Genomic DNA, 19,998 nt, shown 5'->3' on the forward strand with positions numbered 1-19,998 from the left:
CAGAATATCGTAGAATGAGCTCTGACAAGGGGTGGTTATTATAGAAGCAGCTTAGACAAGGGATGGTTATTGTTGAAGCAGCTCTGACAAGGGATGGTTATCATAGAAGGAGATCTGACAAGGAATGGTTATAGAAGAAAGAGGTCTGGCAAGGGGTGGTTATTGTAGAAGGAGCTCTGACAAGGAATGGTTATTGTAGAAAGAGCTTTGACAAGGGGTGGTTATTGTAGAAGGAGCTCTGAAAAGGGATGGTTATTGTAGAAAGAGCTCTGACAAGCAATGATTATTGTAGAAGGAGCTCTGACAAGGAATGGTTATTGTAGAAAGAGCTTTGACAAGGGGTGGTTATTGTAGAAGGAGCTCTGAAAAGGGATGGTTATTGTAGAAAGAGCTCTGACAAGCAATGATTATTGTAGAAGGAGCTCTGACAAGGAATGGTTATTGTAGAAAGAGCTCTGACAAGGGATGGTTATTGTAGAAGGAGCTCTGACAAGGAATGGTTATAGAAGGAGGAGGTCTGGCAAGGGGTGGTTATTGTAGAAGGAGCTCTGACAAGCAATGGTTATTGTAGAAGGAGCTCTGACAAGGAATGGTTATTGTAGAAAGAGCTTTGACAAGGGATGGTTATTATAGAAGGAGCTTAGACAAGGGGTGGTTATTGTAGAAGGAGCTCTGACAAGGGATGGTTATTGTAGAAAGAGCTCTGACAAGCAATGGTTATTGTAAAAGGAGCTCTGACAAGGAATGGGTATTGTAGAAAGAGCTTTGACAACGGGTGGTTATTGTAGAAGGAGCTCTGACAAGGGATGGTTATTATAGAAGGAGCTTAGACAAGGGATGGTTATTATAGTTAAACTCTAACAAGAGAAATGTATTATAGATAAGCTCTGATAAAGGATGGTTATTATAGTTAAGCTCTGACAAGGGATGGTTTTTATAGAAGGACCTTAGACGAGGGGTGGTGATCGTAGAAGGAGCTCTGACAAGGGATGGTTGTTATAGAAGGAGGTCTGACAAGGGATGGTTATTGTTGAAGGAGTTCTGACAAGGGATGGTTATCGTAGAAGCAGCTCTGACAAGGGATGGTTATTGTAGAAGGAGCTCTGACAAGGGATGGTTATTGTAGAAGGAGCTCTGACAAGAGATGGTTATTGTAGAAGGAGCTCTGACAAGAGATGGTTATTGTAGAAAGAGGTCAGAGAAGCAATAACCATGGAGCAATATTATGGAACCTTCCATGTCTGAGAAAAGTATTTTTTTGAAGGAGGTCTAACTAGGCAAGGTTATTGTAGAAGAAGCAATAACCATGGAAGGTTCTCATAGAAGGAGATCTAACCCAGGAAGATTTTTTTTTTAACATTCTCTATCCCGGAAACTTCTTGTGGAAAGCTTTCTAACCAGGTAAGGTTCTTATTGAAGGTATTCTTATCATGGATTATTGTATGGAAAGAGCTATAACCATATACATTTCTTATACCTTGACCTTGACCTTGACCCTGTTCTTATACCTTGACCGTAACCCTGTTCCCAGGCAGGTCACTCCCCTTGCCACCACACAGCCCCCCTGAGTGCCCGCTGCTGCTGCTGTTCCCGCTGCCGTGTATTCTCCCACTTGGGACTGCGCTATCTGCCTGCCTGCCTGTATTTCCCTGCTCTGTTGATTGCTTTTTACTATATTTCTTTCCCCTCTGAGCCCCCCACTTTTTGCCTTTTGCACCACTTGCCCGCTCCCCCCTTGTTGTTCCCGCCACTGCGTCCCCTGCGGCCTGCCCCCCTACACTCCCATTCGCCACCCGCTCCCGCCTCCCAACTGCTCTTCCCTCTCATTCCCCCTAATATGGAGGCCGCGCAGTGACCACGCCACTGGCGCGCCGAAGGCGCACCTAAGGCAAGCTCGTCTGCGCCCGTCCATGCCTGGACTGCACCCAGCACCAGGACCCCTGGCCCCTGCACTCTCCATGACGCCCACCCCCGCTACGACTCCAACACCCTCCACGCACTCAACACCGGATGGTCACGCACCTGCTGCCTGGCCACCCCGAAGCATACACAAGGACCCTTCTCCTGCCGGAGCTGCTGCTTTACCAGCCTCCGGCCTGCCAACCCACCCACTGAAGAACCCAACTCCCTCAGATGCATCCTGCTCAACACCAGCTCCGCTCGCAAACACTCTGTCGAACTCTGGAACCTACTCGACACCAACACTCCAGACGTCGCCTTCCTGACGGAGACCTGGCTGACCCCCACCTCGGCACCCGACATTGCCATAGCCAACCCAGAAGGCTACAAGATCACCCGCAAGGATCGCACCAACGGAGTAGGTGGAGGAATTGCCATCGTCCATAGAAACACCCTCAAAGTCTCGACAGACGCCGACGACACCCTCAGCATCGCGGAACAACTGCACTTCAAGATCCACACCAACCCCAACACCACCCTCAGAGGAACTCTAGTTTACAGACCCCCCGGACTCCGACCACAGTTCTGCGACTCCATCGCCGACTTCGCCAGCACACACGCCCTCGCCTCCATGGACTATATCCTCCTTGGGGACCTGAACTTCCACCTCGAGAACAACAATGACTCCAACTCCTCCACCCTGATCGACAACCTATTCAACCTCGGACTAAGACAACTCGTCACAAAACCCACTCACTCTGCTGGCCACACGCTTGATCCCATCTTCTCAGCAAGCACCCATGTCTCCTTCAACTACACCACCGAACTCCACTGGACCGACCACCAGTGCATTCACTTCACCTTCCAGAAACCCACCACACCCAGCCGATGCCTCGCTGCAGCTGGGGCAAGATCACCAAGGACCAGCTAACTACCGCCTCGCCCAGAACCAACCCGCAGACCTGACTGACCCAGTCTTCGCAGCCCGCAACCTCAGGTAATGGATCAACGACTGGCCCAACACCTTCGCCCTGCTCCAGAAACCCCCCAGACCAGCAAAAGAGCCAGCTGGTTCACCAAAGACCTCCTGGCCTCCAAACGAACCTGCCGAAAACTAGAAAAAAACTGGACCCGTGAATGAACACCGGAAAGCTACAAAGTCCACCGGAACGCCACCCGCCGACACCACCAACTCATCAGAGCCGCCAAAAGGACTACCTTCAGAGACCGCATAGACAACAATGCACACAACAGCAAAGAGCTCTTCAACATCGTGAAGGAACTCTCTAACCCCAGTTCCAACACCAACGACATCCCACCATCACAAGACCTGTGCAACTCACTGGCCACCTTCTTCTATCGCAAGATCGCAGACATCCACGGCAGCTTCGACGCCGCCATCCCTTCCGGCAACCGCCGACACCCCCGCCCCCACGGCCCCCACCCGCACCAACCGCCAGCTCGCCTGGACCAACGTCACAGACGACGACACCATCAAGATCATGAACACCGTCCACTCCGGATCCCCAGAAGACCCCTGCTCACACCACATCTTCAACAAAGCCAGCAGCACCATCGCACCCCATCTCCAGAAAACCATCAACATCTCCTTCGAGACAGCAACCTTCCCGGAGAGCTGGAAACACGCAGAGATCAACGCCTTACTCAAGAAACCCAAGGCGGATCCCAGGGACCTAAAGAATTTCCAACCCATCTCCCTGCTCCCGTTCCCGGCGAAGGTCCTCGAAAAGGCCGTCAACAAACAACTGACCAGCTTCCTTGAAGAGAACAACATTCTGGACCTGTCCCAATCCGGATTCCGTAGCAACCACAGCACCGAAACTGCCCTCATCGCCGCCACGGATGACATCAGGATCATGCTCGACAACGGAGAAACAGCTGCCCTCATCCTCCTGGACTTGTCAGCCGCTTTTGACACAGTCTGCCACCACACACTAAAAGCACGCCTCCATGACGCAAGAATCCAAGAGAAGGCCCTGGACTGGACCACCTCCTTCCTCCCCGGGGGAACCCAGAGCATCCGCCTCCCCCTTCCACTCCAAAACCACAGATCATCTGCGGCGTACCCCAAAGATCATCCCTCAGCCCAACGTTATTCAACGTATACATTGCACCACTCACCCACGTCACCCGACAACACGACCTAAACATCATCTCCTATGCTGACGACACCCAGCTGATCCTCTCGCTCACCAAGGACCCTCACACCGCCAAAACAAACCTCCACGAAGGAATGAAGGCCGGTTCTCCCTTACTGGGGTAGAATTCCCTTGGCTCGCTGGGTCTCATTCTAGGAGTTGCCTCCCCTCTTACCTTTCTTTTTCTTGCCTTTTCTCTGGGCCCACTTTTCCTAAACTTAGGGGCAGGATCTCCAGAATACAAGAATCAGGAAATGCCCTGGGAAACTACCCCCTCTGGCCACAGATGAATCTCTGGGAGGTCATTGCCAAGGAGACAATCTAGGGGGAGTTCTGGACAGACAACCACTCTGTGATGTCCAAGGCAATCACCTATCTATAGAGTTACCAAGGCTACAGGTCTGTTACTCTGTTAGTGCCCCCCCAGGCTAGCCCTTACTCTCCTTGCCTCTCCTGGCAAAAATTGGTCTGAGGACACTAACTTGTCCACCACTATGGAGAGACACGCATCTGTATCTCTTAGGGCATTGATTGGGATCCCATTTACTCTGCGGTGGCGTAAGTGTTAACGCCCATCCTCTGGAATGATAAACTCACCATCTGGGCCTTTTTCCCAATTAAAAGCGACTAGGATATTCCAATCAGAGGAGTCCTCCTCAAAGGTTACACTAGCTAAATTAGTGGTACATTTCTTCTAGGACAAACAGTGTCTCCTCTGTAGTGCCCTATTTGCTGAAAGTCAACTCAAAGCAAGGTCTACTGTCTAAAACTTTATTTAGCCCTGGGTTCCCACATCTTTGCTTGCTAGATGTGGGATGGGTATTCATCTCCTCTCTTTTAGGGTTCTGGTTCTCTGAGGGAATCTATTTGATGGGTATACCACCTCCTTTCTTTTCTGTGGGCCTAACCCCCTTGCTTGGGATCACCCACCTGGGGTTTCTTGGGAACTCTAGTTCTCACTCATCAGCTTTCTTGCCTAACTTTCTAGGAGTAGAAACATTGTGTCTACCAGATGCTGGTGTATCTTCTCTGAGATACAATTTGTAAGAATGTGCTCCTTACCCACTAAATTGCAAAGCTCCTCATTATTATCAGCCTTGCTTCCCTGAATCCTGCCTTCCAGTGACTTCACAGAGGCATCTACAAAGTCCACACATGTCAGTGTTGACCCCTTTGGTGTGTTTCTAAACTTTTGTCCATACTCTTCAGGGGTATGACCAGATAGCTCAATGAGTGCCTCCCACTTGTGGGTGTAAGATTCTGCCACCCCATCCTCGAGTGTAAGCAATCTATCTCTCCCTACTGCTGGTAGTAACAAATAGTTTCTTACCTGTCGGTGTAGTTTTGCAGCTTGAAGATCTTTCTGGATTCACTATGCTGTGCATTATTCTGCGGTCTAGTGGTTGGGTCTGGAATCGTAGTCTTTCCTTTTTTTTTTGTAGCCCAGGTGGGTGTCGACGTTCCACCTTTTGGTGTACTTCCTGTGACGTCGGCACGCTTCCTGCGGAAGCTCCCACCTTTGGGCGCCATCTTTGGATTCCTTTTTCTTGTTTTTGTGTTCTGTTTGTGAATCCTTTGGCAATGTTTTCTAGCTCCCCATCCCATCTGAGATGCGTCTGTGGTGATGGTCACCGTTGGGGTTGGTGGTGTTAAAGGCTTCCCTTTTATTATATTCTCCCTGTTCCACCACGTAATCTCCTCCTGCACTGCGTGCGTTACAATCACTAGATCTTCCCAACTTCCTGTAGCTTGTGACCATTGTTGTTGCAGCCATTCCTGGAATGGTCTCATGTGGAGCCGTATATTGGGGACCAGGTGTATGCAGGACGCCATCATCGCCATGATCTTGCTCGCTGTCCTCACTGTCAGAGCTCGCCCCTTCTGGTAGTGGCGTGTCTCCTTCAGCAGGGCCAGTGTTCTCTTGTTGCTGGGGAACACCTTGCGCTGTATGGTGTTGATCCGTGCACCCAGGAAGATCTTCACTTGCTCTGGTTCCATTGAGGATTTACCCCAGTGTATGGAGAATCCCAGGTCTGTCAGTGTTTCTGTGACTCGTTGGCCGTGTTCCATGCATGTCCTGTTTATGTTAATAAGTTTATGTTTAAGGATTTCTAGAGCGCATGGCTGCCCGTAAGCGTTCCAGCGCTAATGATAGAAACAAGCGAGAGCAGAGGGTAAGAGGTACGGGTACGGGTACAGCCAGGTCTTTAGAAGTTTACGGAAGGGAAGGAGATTGGGTTGAGTACGCATGTCCAGTGGAAGTGAATTCCACAATTTGGAGGCGTTATATGAAAAGCAACGTCCTCCGGATCGGGTCCTCTTGATCCTGGGCGTCAGGGTCAGATGGAGGTTCGTGGATCGAAGGGTTCTGCTGGTAGTGTAAGGGACGATGAGATCTTTTAGGATACGTGGGGCCTTACCAAATAGTATTTTGTGGGTGAGACAGAGGGCCTAGAAATGCACTCTTTCAAGTACTGGCAGCCAGTGAAGTGCTCTAAGGGCCGGTTTGGCCGAACACCGGTTGTTGGTATCTGTCAGGATCCGGGCAGCCGTGTTTTGCACTACCTGGAGTTTGGCTGTCACTTTCTTAGGAGCGCCGAGGTAGAGGGCATTTCCGTAGTCCAATCTGGACAGTATTAGGCCCTGGACTAGGAGCTTCCTAGACTGTAAAGGAAGCAGCGGTAGGATTTTACGGGAGGAGCGGAGGAGACCATTGCATGCTCCAGCCGTTTTCCTTGCTTGGGTGTACAGAGTAAGCTCCTGGTCCAACCAGATCCCAAGGCTTTTGATTTCAGATTTAGGAGTTGGGGGTGGGCCCATACAGGGAGGCCACAAGGTCTCTGGACGAAAATGGGACTGGTTGCCCATCACCATTATCTCCGCCTTATCGCTGTTCAATTTTAGGTGGGACCTGTCCATCCAGCTGACTATATCTCCCAGACAGGAATGCAAATCGATGGTAGGATTGTCCTGATGGCTTAGTGATACTACAAGCTGGGTATCATCAGCATATGTCAGTAATTTGATACCATAAGGGGTGACAATTTTTTCGAGGAGAGACATGTACACGTTGAAGAGCCTTGGGGTCAGGGAAGAGCCCTGTGGAACTCCGCAGTGTATTGGGGTCTCTTTAGAGATGAAGTTACCCTCAGCCACCTGGAAGGAGCGGCTGTGGAGGAAGGATCTTAGCCAGGACAGAGCAGGTCCTGAAATACCCAGATCCCTGAGCCATTGGACCAACGTACGATGGTTAACGGTGTCAAAGGCCGCACTTAGATCCAGGAGGATCACTGCCACTGATCCTCCTGCATCGATGATCTTCCTGGCCTCTTCGACTACCGCCACCATCGCAGTCTTCGTGCCCTGGCCCGGACGAAAACCTGTCTAAGAGGGTTTGAGCAGGTCGCTGGATTCGAGATAGTTAGACAACTGGCTATTGATGAATTTTTCTGCCATCTTGCTGATGCTTGGCAGAAGAGAAATAGGCCTAAAGTTGGTCAAGTTTAGGGGGTCAAGGTTAGGTTTTTTTACTAGGGCCTTGACCACAGCTTTCTTCCAGCTAGGGGGAACCATTCCCTGCGAAAGAGAGGAGTTGATCACGTTCACCATCGGGGCAAGAATGGTGGGTGCAACAAGTTTTAAGATCTTAACAGGGGCTGGGTCAAGTGGGGAGCCACTCTTCATAGATTGTAGGATGGGAGACAGGGTGTCCTCGCTGATAAGGGTAAACGTGTCCAGTCCTAAATTGAGGTTCTGCGACTGTATCGGAGGCGGGTCGGGTGGGTCGGCGGGATTGTGAGAGAGGAGTTGTTTCAGGATGTTTTGGATCTTTTGATCGAAAAAAGTTGCAAGCTCGTTACAGTGGTTGTCCGAGAGATCACCAGAGAGTGTAGGCTCTGTGTTTTTAGAAGTTTTTTCATAATTTGAAAAGTTTCTCTTGACGAGTTAGAGGAAGTTCTAGGTATCGGGATAGGTGCCATTACTTTTAGGTCCAGGATGTTTGAAAAAATGGGATCCAACAGATGCCCCAGTGCGTGCGTGGGTTGGTAGTTCCCCAAATGAAGCTGGTGAGTTGCTAGATCTAATAGCAATTCCGAAACTTGCTTCCGAACTTGCTTTTATTAGCCAGTCGTCGAGGTAAGGGTATACCTGAATCCCTTCTCTGCGCAGGTACGCTGCCACGGCCGCAAGACATTTGGTGAAGACCCTTGGTGCGGACTTTAGTCCGAAGGCTAGGGCTGTGAACTGGTAGTGTTCTTTGTTGATAGTAAATCTTAGTAGCGTTTTGTGCTACCTGTTCATGGGAATGTGCAGGTAGGCATCTTTGATGTCTATGGTGGACATGAAGTCTCCGTCCCTTATCAGAGGAATGACCTCTTGTAGGGATGTCATTTTGAATTTTTGTGTCTATATGTATTTGTTTAGGAAACTTAGATCCAGGATGGGTCTTAGCGTTTCGTCCACTAGGAAATAGTTTGAGTACACTCCCTTGTTCCTTTCTCTGAATGGAACTGGTTCGATGGCCTCCTTTCGGAGGAGTTCTTTTGTGATTCCTCCAGGAGTAGCGCTAGTTCTTTTCCTGAATGCGCCTTCTTTTTTGGTTTTCTGTTTGGTGGTTTCTTTTCCAGTTCTATGCAGTATCCAAACTGTATGATGTTGAGTATCCATTTGTCTGTAGTTATCTTCTTCCACTCCTGGAAGTTGTGTATTAGCCTGCCTCCTACTGGTGTTACATGTTTGTTGATGTTTGGTCCATGTAACCCTCTCTTGTTGACTTTGTTGTGTTCCACCCTCAGAGGGGTCATGTGGGTGGGCATGCTTTGCGTGACGGAGTCACTTTGAGGTGGGTTGTTGGCCCCCTCTTCTTGTTGGCCCTAATCCATTCGCCCTCCCGCGAAAGGACTGGCCCAGGGCTAGTACTGCCAGGTTTGTTTTTGTGGTCCCTGCTGTGATTGATTGTCGCCCAGGTGGGCCTGCTGGAATGTCTGGTGTGACGTTCCCGGCTGGTTTCCTCCCCTTACGTTTGGTCTCCATGTCGGGGTACCCATTCTCATCCTCTGAATTGTAAGGCCCCCATGGATCTTGCAGTTTCATTTTCTTTCTTGAGCTGGGCGAGTTTTTCATCCACCGGTGCCCCGAACATTGTCTCTCCATTGAAAGGAGTGCTCAGAAAGTTGTTCTGTACTTCTGGCTTGAAACCTGAGATCCTGAGCCAGGCATGCCTTCTTTCTGTGATTCCTATCATCATAAGTCTTCTGGATGTGTTAGCTCCATCCAAGGCTGTTTTCAGGCAAGCATTTGCTATATTTTTTCCCTCCTCCAATAGGTGCGATGCTCTTTGCTGGTATTCATCGGGGAGGTGCTTGAGCAGTTGTCTGATCTCGTCCCAATGCCGGTACTGTTATCTGTTCAGTAGGGCATTTGAGTTTGCCATGCGCCAGTGTACCACTGCATTTCTCTCTATTTTTCTCCCAGTTAGGTCCATCCTCCTAGTTTCTTTGTCTGGTGGTGGGCCTGATGTTATTGGGACGTTTGCCCTCTTCCTGGATGTTGCCGCAATAATGGAGTCCGCCGTCACGGATCCCTGGATGTAGGGAGGATCCTGAGAGGAGTGCTTGTATTTTTTCTCCGTCCTAGGTGTGACAGACCTGCAGGTCGCTGGGTCTTTGAACGCCTCTCTCCCATGGTCCACGACACTCGGAGGCATGGGGAGGAACAGACTCTTTGTCTGAGTGGGGAGCAGGGTCTCCAAGAGGAAGCATGCCTTTGGTTTTTCCTCCTCTAGTTTGACTCCATAAGCCGCGGCAGCGTTCTTGATGACCATTTGGCGGCAAAGGCCTCGAAGGATAAGTCCTCACGGGCTCTTCCAGGTTTTCGGAGTTGAGGTCCTGTCATTCCAGGTCCTGTGCCATCGAGGATGCCGAACCGAAACTCGTTCGCTGGTCATCGTCGCCTTCTTCATAGTATAGGCCCTCTGCCTCTAGGTGTTCCTGGGGCTCAGGAGTTTTCAGCGGCTCTTCGACATCGAACTCCTCTTCCTCTTCTATTTCGACGATCGTCGTCAGCGGTTTCAACGGAATCGTGAACCTTTTCATTTTCTCGTCGAACTCTCTCTTCCTTTGCAGGATCTTCTCCATTTCGGCCTCGAGCCTTCTCTTTTTCCTCTCCATCTCGGCGGCATGTTCGGCGTCAAGCGTTTCGGCCGATCTCTTTGACTTAGTTGTCGACGTTGAAGCGACATTCGGGTCCTTCTCTTTCGAAGTCGAGCTGTCCTTTTCAGGGACGTGCTTCAGCGACCTTGGCTTTTCGCCAGTCTTCGCTGCCTGGGAGTCCTTTTCGAAGGATCCGCTGGGCTGTTTGTCCTTGGATGCAGCTGCGGCCTTCAAGATTTTCAGCGCCAGTGCTCACTTCGAGGACTTAGACTCTGTTTTTCGAGAGTCTGACTCGGGCTTTCGAGAGTCTGTCGGGGTTAGGGGTCGACGTCTCTCCTATCTCTTTAGATGCCTTCTTATCGGTCTCTACGACCATGTAGTCATCTGGTCCCTCGTAGATGTTGTCCTCTTCGTCGATGGAGAGACCCAGGTTCCGAAGCGACGGAGGTTGGCCTTTGCCTTGCATGGTGTAGTTGGCTCTCCTCTGTCTCTCTCTAACCCTGAGTGTCTTCGGAGGGAAGGCGGAGCAGGCGTTGCATTCCTTGCTCTCGTGGCCGGCAAGCAGAAGTTGCAGACCGGGTGCTGTTCCTTCTGCGTGTATTTGTGGTGGCAGTTCCGGCAGAATTTAAAAGGTGTTTTGTCCATTCCTGCGCTCATATGTTGCCTGTGGGCGCATTCTCCGTTGGACGTCGAAAATCTCGAAGTTCTCCTGCTTCTTCGTCGTCCCGGCTTGGTGATCTTGTTCCTCGGTATCTTCTCCAATCTTTTCTGTGTAAAATTAGTCTTTTTCCTCTTCTTTCCTCCCAAAAACTCTGGAGCCTCTCGGTGACGATCCAGACCCAACGGCGGAAAAAAATTCTGAAGATGGTGCCCAAAGGTGGGAGCTTCCATAGGAAGCGTGCAGACGTCACAGGAAGTACATCAAAAGGTGGGACATCGACGCCCACCTGGGCTTCGAAGAAAAAACAAAGAAGAAAGAAAAGACTACGATTCTGGACCCAACCACTAGACTGCGGAATAATGCACAGCATAGTGAATCCAGAAAGATTCACGCTGCAAAACTCCCACAATAGGGTCCCCCAATGTTGTGCACTCACCATCCTCACCCTAAGACCTCTCTCATAGAATGCTAGCCACTTGTCTATGTCAACCCCCTCAGTGTATTTGGGAACTGTACCCTTGGGCAACCAGTGATCATGGGCACCAGCTGTGATTACCTCAGGTTATTTGTTGCTGCCACCATTTTCTTTGGGAGTTGACCCCCACTTGACCCTCTTCTTGGCTCATCAGTTTTCTTGCCTGGAATGCCAACTTTTTCTCCTCAATCTTCAGGAGGGGAAGCTGGTCATGCAGTTCCTTAGATCTCCCTATGGAAATGAAGTTCCTTTCACTCCCAGAAATAGAGCCATTTCTTGATCTGATCCTGGGGAGTATACTCTTCGGGGAATAGCACATGTTAAAACGCATGGATTTTCTACGCAAGCCATTACAATGCAAGTTGTTACAACGATGCGTTGTTACACCGCATGCCATTACGACGCAAGTCGTTACGACGGGTTGTTACAGCGCATGCCATTACAACACAAGCTGGTACAACGACTTGCTGTAGGGGGGGCGCTAGAGTTTGGAATAGTATTATTTACTTTTCCAGTCTGTGCAACAGTAGGGAAGGTGTTGGATTGAAAATCCAACAAATCCAACACCTTCTGCCCCCTACAGCAAGTCATTGTAACGACTTGCGTTGTAAGTATGTCATGCATTGTAAACGATGTTTCCCCTGTGGGGGTCCCCCTCACTTTCAAAAGGAGTATAGCCATTGTCCCCTTCATCACCACTATTAGTAGTGACTTCTGCGAGCGGAGCCTGGACCCTCCTCCTTTTTGGCAGTCATGCCTAATCCAATGTTCCTTCTCCTGCACACCACTCTTAAATTGTTGATTTTTAGTGTAGGCAGGTTCACCAAGTCTGTTGCCATCTTATCCATCTGAAAGCCTTTTGTCACTTTGTGTGGTTGCTGACTTCTTTGGCTCTTACAAAAACTGTGCCTGGTGCAACTAGGAATTTGGCAAAACTTTTAAACTGTTAACTTGACTCTACTTCAGTATGTGTTTTCTGTGGTTACCAACTTATTAATTGTCTGGTACAGTTACACAAGTTCTGGATCCTACTGCTAGGCCCCAATGTGAGGCTCTGGGGATAGCATATGATATGGATGTGCTGCCTTATTGTGGAGTACACTCACACATACCATCTTAGGCCCATTCACTATTGTCTACTTAACCGTGGCTGAACCCTGGGAAGCTTCAGCTGTGAGCAGTAAGGTTTGGCAAAGGAACTTAGTGTGAAGCATTTAACAGCACCACACAACAAAATAAGGAAGTCATGCAGCAAAATAGAGACACAACAATAATTTATACAAATAGAGCATATTTAATGAATTTGTAGAGTCCTTGATCATCAAAATCAACTGAAGGGTTCCAGAGATACAGATTTTGAAAGCAGTAAATACTTTTAAAAGTAACCGCAAACAAGAATTGAACAACAAAAACCTTTCAAACTTTTGAAAAGTTTGAAACAGTAAATTTCATGAATCAGACCCAGGTTGGATGACGTTCTGACAGGGCAGAGGTCAAGGAGTCTAGTATGGTTACTTTGGATAGTTACCTAGCCACCAAAGAGTTTTTGAAGCAAGTTCTCAGCTTTACAGGATGACCACCATAGACTTCAATATAGTGGTCCTGATGCTGAGGGGTGAAGGCAGAGGATGCTTAATGGATGCTCCCGGTGCTGTGGGCTCGATGGGGATGAAGTGTTGTTGATCCCTCGGTCCACGAGTGTGTTGAGGTGACTTTGACCATGACAATTGGGGTCTCACGGCATGCTCTTTGCAACAGTAGAAAGCCAGCTACGATTGGGCAGTGGGTCTTGCAACACAGTGGTCACAGCAAATATCTTTGGTGGGGGCTAGTGTCCCTTGGGTGCAATGAATCTGGTCACAGATAGCACTCCCAGATCCAGCAGACATGGGTGTAACCTTTGGTTATCTCAGGTTTGGCTCTCAGTGTGTCCAGTGACTGGCAGAGGTATGGCAATTGCAGTGGCTAACACGTTGTCAATTTGGACACTTTCGGCTTTTGTGTCCTTGGAGCTGATTCCAGGGGATCAGTTGACTGATCCTTGATGTCATGGCAGTTGGTTAAGGCACAAAACCAACGTTTTCCATGGTCAGGAGCCACAGGCACAGTCCTAATCTTGTTAGCCCAAACGTGCAGCAGGTGCAGTCATTTTAACAGTGCAGCCTCTCTTTGTGTGAACTAAAGGCAGCAGTACAGTCTTTCTTCAGTCCTTTCTTCTTCAGAGAGAGAACTAAAGGGCAGGGTGCCAGGGGTGCCTTACTTATCCCAGGAAAGTGCCCAGAGGGGATTGCACAGTCAAAAGCCAATGGGCTACTGGATCCCCTCTTCTCTTGTGACGAAGTTCATGTGATGTGTGGCACCTGGCTATCCCAGAGTGCCCCCTTCAAGATGGCATGACCCATTCTCGTTCATCGGGAGCAGGGTAGCCCACCCTAGAGGTGTAGCTACCAGTGGGCTACACACCTGCTGGAAAACCGGTTTGGGCACTGGTTTCCTTCTCCTTGGCTCTGACTCCAAAGTTTCTGCAGGAACAAAAGGCATCCTGCTCAGGGATGTTGTGACAAGTGGCCCTTCAAAGGCGGCTTCCCCTTTGAAGCCTGCCCTTTGGGCTAACACTGAGTGGCCATACTGGGGGAGGAAGTGACAACTCTCTCCCTGGCAAGTGCCTTTTTCCCAGGCTGGGAGCTGTTCACACATATCATCAGGTGGTCAAAAACCTGTCTATGTGTCAGGGCCTCTGGAGGTCACTAGACTTGCTGGAGTGCAGAGTGGCAACTTTCTAAAAGTTGCTATACTTCAATAGTAACTTTAAATCTGGCCTGGGCATCAGGTCAGATTTAATGTCACAATTAATTTGATACCGTATTTTATTTGGTTAGGTGGTCCCATTCATAAGTGAGCCGGGCTGGGGTGCCCACTGTTTGCCCTGTGTTAGCCAATAGGGCAGCTAACCATTTCACAGCAAAACGACAATTTAGAAGTGTTGCTGCTAAGACAAAAAGAACATCACGTCTTACTTAATGATAAATAGCTCACTGCTTTAGGGCTCCACAGGCCTTCCTTAAGGGAGACATACATATATCCTTAAGGGAAGTGGTGACTTTGGCATTACGTATAAGGTCAAAGCCGAACTAGCAGTGTCACACTCTGCCTTTTCAGTCTGAAGTACCAGGCTGGGGTCAATTTTTTTCAGTTTCACATGCAGGGTGGCACAAACAGTGCTGCAGTCCCGAGTAAAAACTCTGCCTTGCAAGCCCTTCGTACCCTGGCTACTATATATTAGTATCTGCCTTGCAAATTGGATGTATGCAATTAAATATACCTTTTGCAATGGGCAGAACACTGGCACTGAGGTCTGGACAGCAAGCCTCAGTGCACTCTCAAAGTTGAAAAACCAGCAGCTAATAGTCCAAATGAGGCAAAAAGTGGGGGCAAACCTGTAAAAAGCCTGTTTACTAACAGTTTGCATGACCAGGCAGAGAGTGTTCCCAGAGATTTTTCTTACCATACTGTATCAAAGACATATCTGATTGTCTCTGGCTCTTGTCCAAAGAATGTTATCTGTTCACTTTTTCAACTACAAGCTGTGAGAACGACTGAATCTCAATGTATTCTTAAGCTGAGAACATTTTCAAATGTTTCATCTAGTCTATTTCCTATTTGTACAAATATCCTGAGAAGCATGTCTTTTTACAGAATGTATGTAAGTATTTGTCTAAAGCCATATAAAAAGAAGTGGGTTTCTGTAACCGAGAGAGTCCTTTTTGCCTGAAGGCAAATCTAGGTCGGATTTCACCTAGAACTGTACAGAGTTCTTTGTACTTATAATTATATGATTTGCTGCTTACTTTTCTGATGGCATGTTCATTGTACGTTGCCTATTGATTCTGTAAATAAAGCCTTTAAATGCCATACTTTGTCTGGTATTCTTAAGAGAATGTTTCAGCGTACCTATGTAAACTTAGCCTAAATGTATTAAGAGATGGATTCAGTCAAAGAGCACCAAAGTCCGTATCAGGACTACACTGCCCCTGATCCAAGTCGTTGGCATGCCCCTTGAGTTAGACGTTGGGAATTTATTTTTGCGCTGACCCAGCTTTGGTTATGTCCAACTACTGCTCCTCAAGTACAAAAATCTCAACATGTTTTGAATATTCCTGGCCCCATAGCATCCAGTTGCCTATAAACAAGCCCTCTGGACCATAACATCAGCTCCAGAGGCAACTAAGACATCATCCTTCTAAGGAAATCAACATTTCTGCAGTTGCACCACAGTGGCTACACAGCACCATTAAGCCCCAACTCTTCTTCAGCCATTACCTATTCCAACATCTGCTTCTGACTTTGCTCCTATATCCATGTGAAAATCTCTCATATTACAGCCTCCCTTATGACTCACGCTTCCACTACAACCCCCGTTGGACACCTCCTTCCTTTCCTTTGTTTGGCCCACTCTGTTTGCATAAAAACTAATTCCAATACTGCAGTCAGCAAACATATCACGTGACCCTCTGATTCTTTCAGCTCTCAAACTAACAAACCTTTAGCCCTCATCTGTTCATTTCTAACATCACTATTTAATAAAACTCTCAGCTTTAGAGCCTACACAGAGACAAATATCTATTACAAATTTGTCCTCCCAAATCACAGTGGTATCTTTGATAATGGGTCTGTCACCTGGCGCATAAATTACAAAACACATTCACAACAGTTCTTCTCGTTGTCTTGGTTTTAGTCCATTTATGTTGTATACACAATAAACAAGGATCTTTATCTGAAAACTCCTGCCCTGAGAAAGCTTACAAGCCTAGCGAAAAGTAGGAAAATTGAGTTTTCTTTATAAGAAAGAAGGCCAAATCTTGTGTAAATTATGTACTTTTAATACATTTGTCTCAACTCCAGCTATTCTATTAGAATTTGGTCTGATAAGCTAATTTGTCCAAGGATTTGCTAGAGTGATTTGGTGGGGCTATCAGCTGAAGAACAGCAAATCAAAAACTATAAAGGGTTTCTTGAATCAGGAAATTTGTGGTGCTAAGTCAGATAAATAGGTCTTCTCCCTTGATTTTACACTTGCGTTGAATTATTCTTATGCACAGGAGGAGCTTGTTACTTCTCTTTTGCTCGTAGAATTTAAACCCATAATGGCACTTTAACTATGTTGCACTTCACACCTGAGTTATATTCTACACCGGTACCTGTGGGATATCTTAAATAAACCCCTTGAATTTGCCACACTACAAGACATCAAATATATCCCACACAAAACCCTAACTACAGAATACGTGTAACATATTACAAAGTTCTCAAATACACTACAAGAATACAGTCCCCACTAAAAACTCTAATATATTCCACAAGAAAACCAAGGATACAACCCACGATAACACCTTGAATATATCCCACACCAACACAATGCATGTGTCCCACACTGAACTTTGATTACTTCCTGCCCTGACATACATAGAATATTACACAGCAACATCTTCAATACATCATAAACCTACAACTCAAAGAAATCCTACCCAGAATTAATTAACGTACATGCTACCTCTAATATACTGCATTCCAGCAGGTCAAGTACATCTCACTGAATGCCCAGCAAGAAAAAGGTGAATAGAATGGTGCATGTGTGTATTTGTGTGGGTCTGTCTGTTTTTGCGAATTCATGCATGCCTATGGTTGTGCGTGATTGTATGTATTTGAGTGTGTACGGCTGAAGCACTTGCTTGCATTGATTTGAAAGAGGCAGTTGCTGAGAGGAACAGCGGAGGTGAAAGAAGCCCCACAAGAGCAGACACAGGTCAGAAACCCCCAATACTTTCCAAATCAATAAAATGGCCTAAGTACCCGCTTTCAATAGCTTTGAGTGGACCCTAGGCACCTTTTCCCCAGCTGGAGATGTGCTCCTGTCCATGATGCTAGCATGGAAGTGAGCCAGACTGAGGTCATCAGTAGTCCTGGTGGGCTCCAGGATTCCCTTACGTTCTGGAGAAACAGAGGGGACTGGTCAAAACTATCACAGGTAGGTTTATAGGGAGAACCAGGGAATGAACGATGGAGGAGTCAGTCACTAGCCAAAGCATAGGCAAATTCTGGGATGTTTCAATACACACAGGGAGTTAATATTGTTCACAATGTGACGCTGGGCATTGAGTGGCATTTGAGTTACTAATGAACTAGAGGAGTCATGGGGCAAGCCAGTACAACTTATACAGCTCAATGGCAAACATTTTACTTTATTCTACATTGCGCTGCCGTTAGAGTGGATTATTGCATTACTTTTTCCCAGGTCAGCGGCTTGCATTCGCTAAGCCCCATAGATCGGTGCTGCTTTTTGCATCAGAGAGGTATTGAGAACAGAACCAAACCCAAATGTCTCTATAATTTCATATAAGGTAATGGGGTACCAAAGTGAATTCCCCAGTTCTTACTGATGCTAAATGGGACGCAAGAGTCTGCATGAGGGATGGATTATGCACTTCTTTTAAGATGTCTTTGGTTGTCAGGCATGTACAACAACTATAGTGAATGTATACAACCAGTATGTACAACCTATTTCCAAAGGAGAGACAAATGCTTAAAATATGTGTAGGACTAAATTACACATGTTGTGACCTTTACTACCCTCGTGTGAGTACCACACATGTCAAGGTTGCCTGGGAAAGAGGAATAGTGAAGTAATATATGAAGCTACTCCTGTGCCTGGCACCTAAATGGTCTGAATAGGAAGTGTGGAGTTGCTGTTATGTAGATACACCTTGGGCATGTTTCTGCAGGAAGAATGGTTCCCTTTACCTGCCCTGGTGGTAGAGGGCCAAACCACCAATTTATGAACTAACAACATCAAACTCTTGCAGGCAAGTTGGTCGGGAGACATATGAAACACATCTCACATTCAAACCTAATTTATGTCCTGCACAAACCCAAAAACCTTTTCGATGAGTAAACACTGACACCAGAAATTTAGGACACAGCAAGTAGAACTTCAATTCTTCTAACACGGACATCTTGACACCACAACTGTACCCAGCAAAAAGGTGATTGCTTTGCTGGTTAAATCGGACCATGAGCAGCAGCCACACTGGATAGTGATAAGCAACAGATAACCGCAGGGGGAAACAGAACATGCTGCATGTTAGGGATGTGCAACTGGAGGTTGGGTCCACATTAGAAGGAAGCCTCAAGTAAAACACATGTGGAGGACTAATTGTGGCTGGAATCTGTTACCACAGAGTAACAGTGTTTGAGGTTCCTCCAGAGACAGTAGCTATTTGCCGAATAAATATTTTTATTTTATTTTTTGTATTTTGTTACATTTTTCTCACTCTGTGCTTCCATTTGTCCACCTGGTATGAAGGTGCCCACATACTTGTTTGACACTTTCTTCTCCGCTGTGGAGCATTTGTGGCTGCGAAGTGTGCATAACCACAGATGTGGCTTAGTGTGGGAACTTGCAAGTTGTTTCACAAAGATTAATCATGGACATTGATTTGCCAAAGTGCTATAAATTTTGGAAGTGACTTCACATACCCTTTGACTTCCAACTGTATTGCATTGTAGTATTGTTGCATTTTCAGAATGCCTTGTACCTTCAATGAGATGTCAAGTGCATTTATGGGTAGATAGCATGACCCTTTGTGGGAGTTTGCGTGGTTGGAAGAGAGTGTGTCTGTTGAGTCGCCCACATGGGCAGTGCTTTTTGTACAATCAGCCATGACATTGTCTATACAGACCTGTGCACCTTAAATGTGATTTTACTTACTGTGGTTTCCAAACTGGTTGATAGGTAGTCCTACCCTTAGCCGCCACCAGCCTCCCATTTGCAGCTAAGAGGCTAGGGAAAGGTCAGGTAGTGGTACGACAAAGTAAATAGCCATTTGTAGGTCTTGCCTAGGACTGTGCATGAGCTGTTTGTTGTAAGATATATTGGTATCTTACAATGGGCTTAGAGCCCACCCATCGCTTCCCACTGGTTGGCTTCATTGTCACACTCATTTGCTTGCTTGTGTGGACTTTCCTTCCTCTTCTCGTGTTTGTCCCTCTCTTGGAGCATGGATGCTTTATTATGTCCTTCCACTGTTTGCTTTTTCAGGCACACTTTTTCCTTTTGTTTAAGCACTCTGTGAGAGTGGATGTGTGATCCAGGTGTCTACCAAATGTGCTTCTCTCCCCAACTCCAATGTGTTCTGTGTTTCTCTTACCCAAATGCTTCTCCACACACCCCCTCATTCCCTACTCTATCCATGGTCTTTCTTCCGCCCGCTCCACGTTGCTGTCCTTTAGCAGTTTGGTCCCCCAATAGCACTCTTGGCTTGCTATTGGCCCTGACCTATGCACCTGTTTTGCTTCTGCCCCTGTGCTGCTTCTGCCTCTTGTCCCATGTGCTGCTTTGGTTCCTCATGTTGTTTTGCCCAACTACTTTAAACCCTCCCCAACCTTTGCTCCATTGTTGCTTCCGAGCCTCATTCTCCTGTGTTGCTTCCGCCCCCACACTCCCATGTTTCTTCCACCTCTCATTGCTTCCCCCACCAGCTTTAAAAAAAAATAGAATGCTTTCTGCGATCACATAATTTTGCTGTTGCGCACATTTGTGGTTCGCTGCCTAAAAAATGATGTGGCTGGCCATGTCAAAAGCTTCTTTTTATAAAG

Source organism: Lissotriton vulgaris, chromosome 11 (assembly GCF_964263255.1).
Source record: "Lissotriton vulgaris chromosome 11, aLisVul1.2, whole genome shotgun sequence".
NCBI classification, from domain to species: domain Eukaryota; kingdom Metazoa; phylum Chordata; class Amphibia; order Caudata; family Salamandridae; genus Lissotriton; species Lissotriton vulgaris.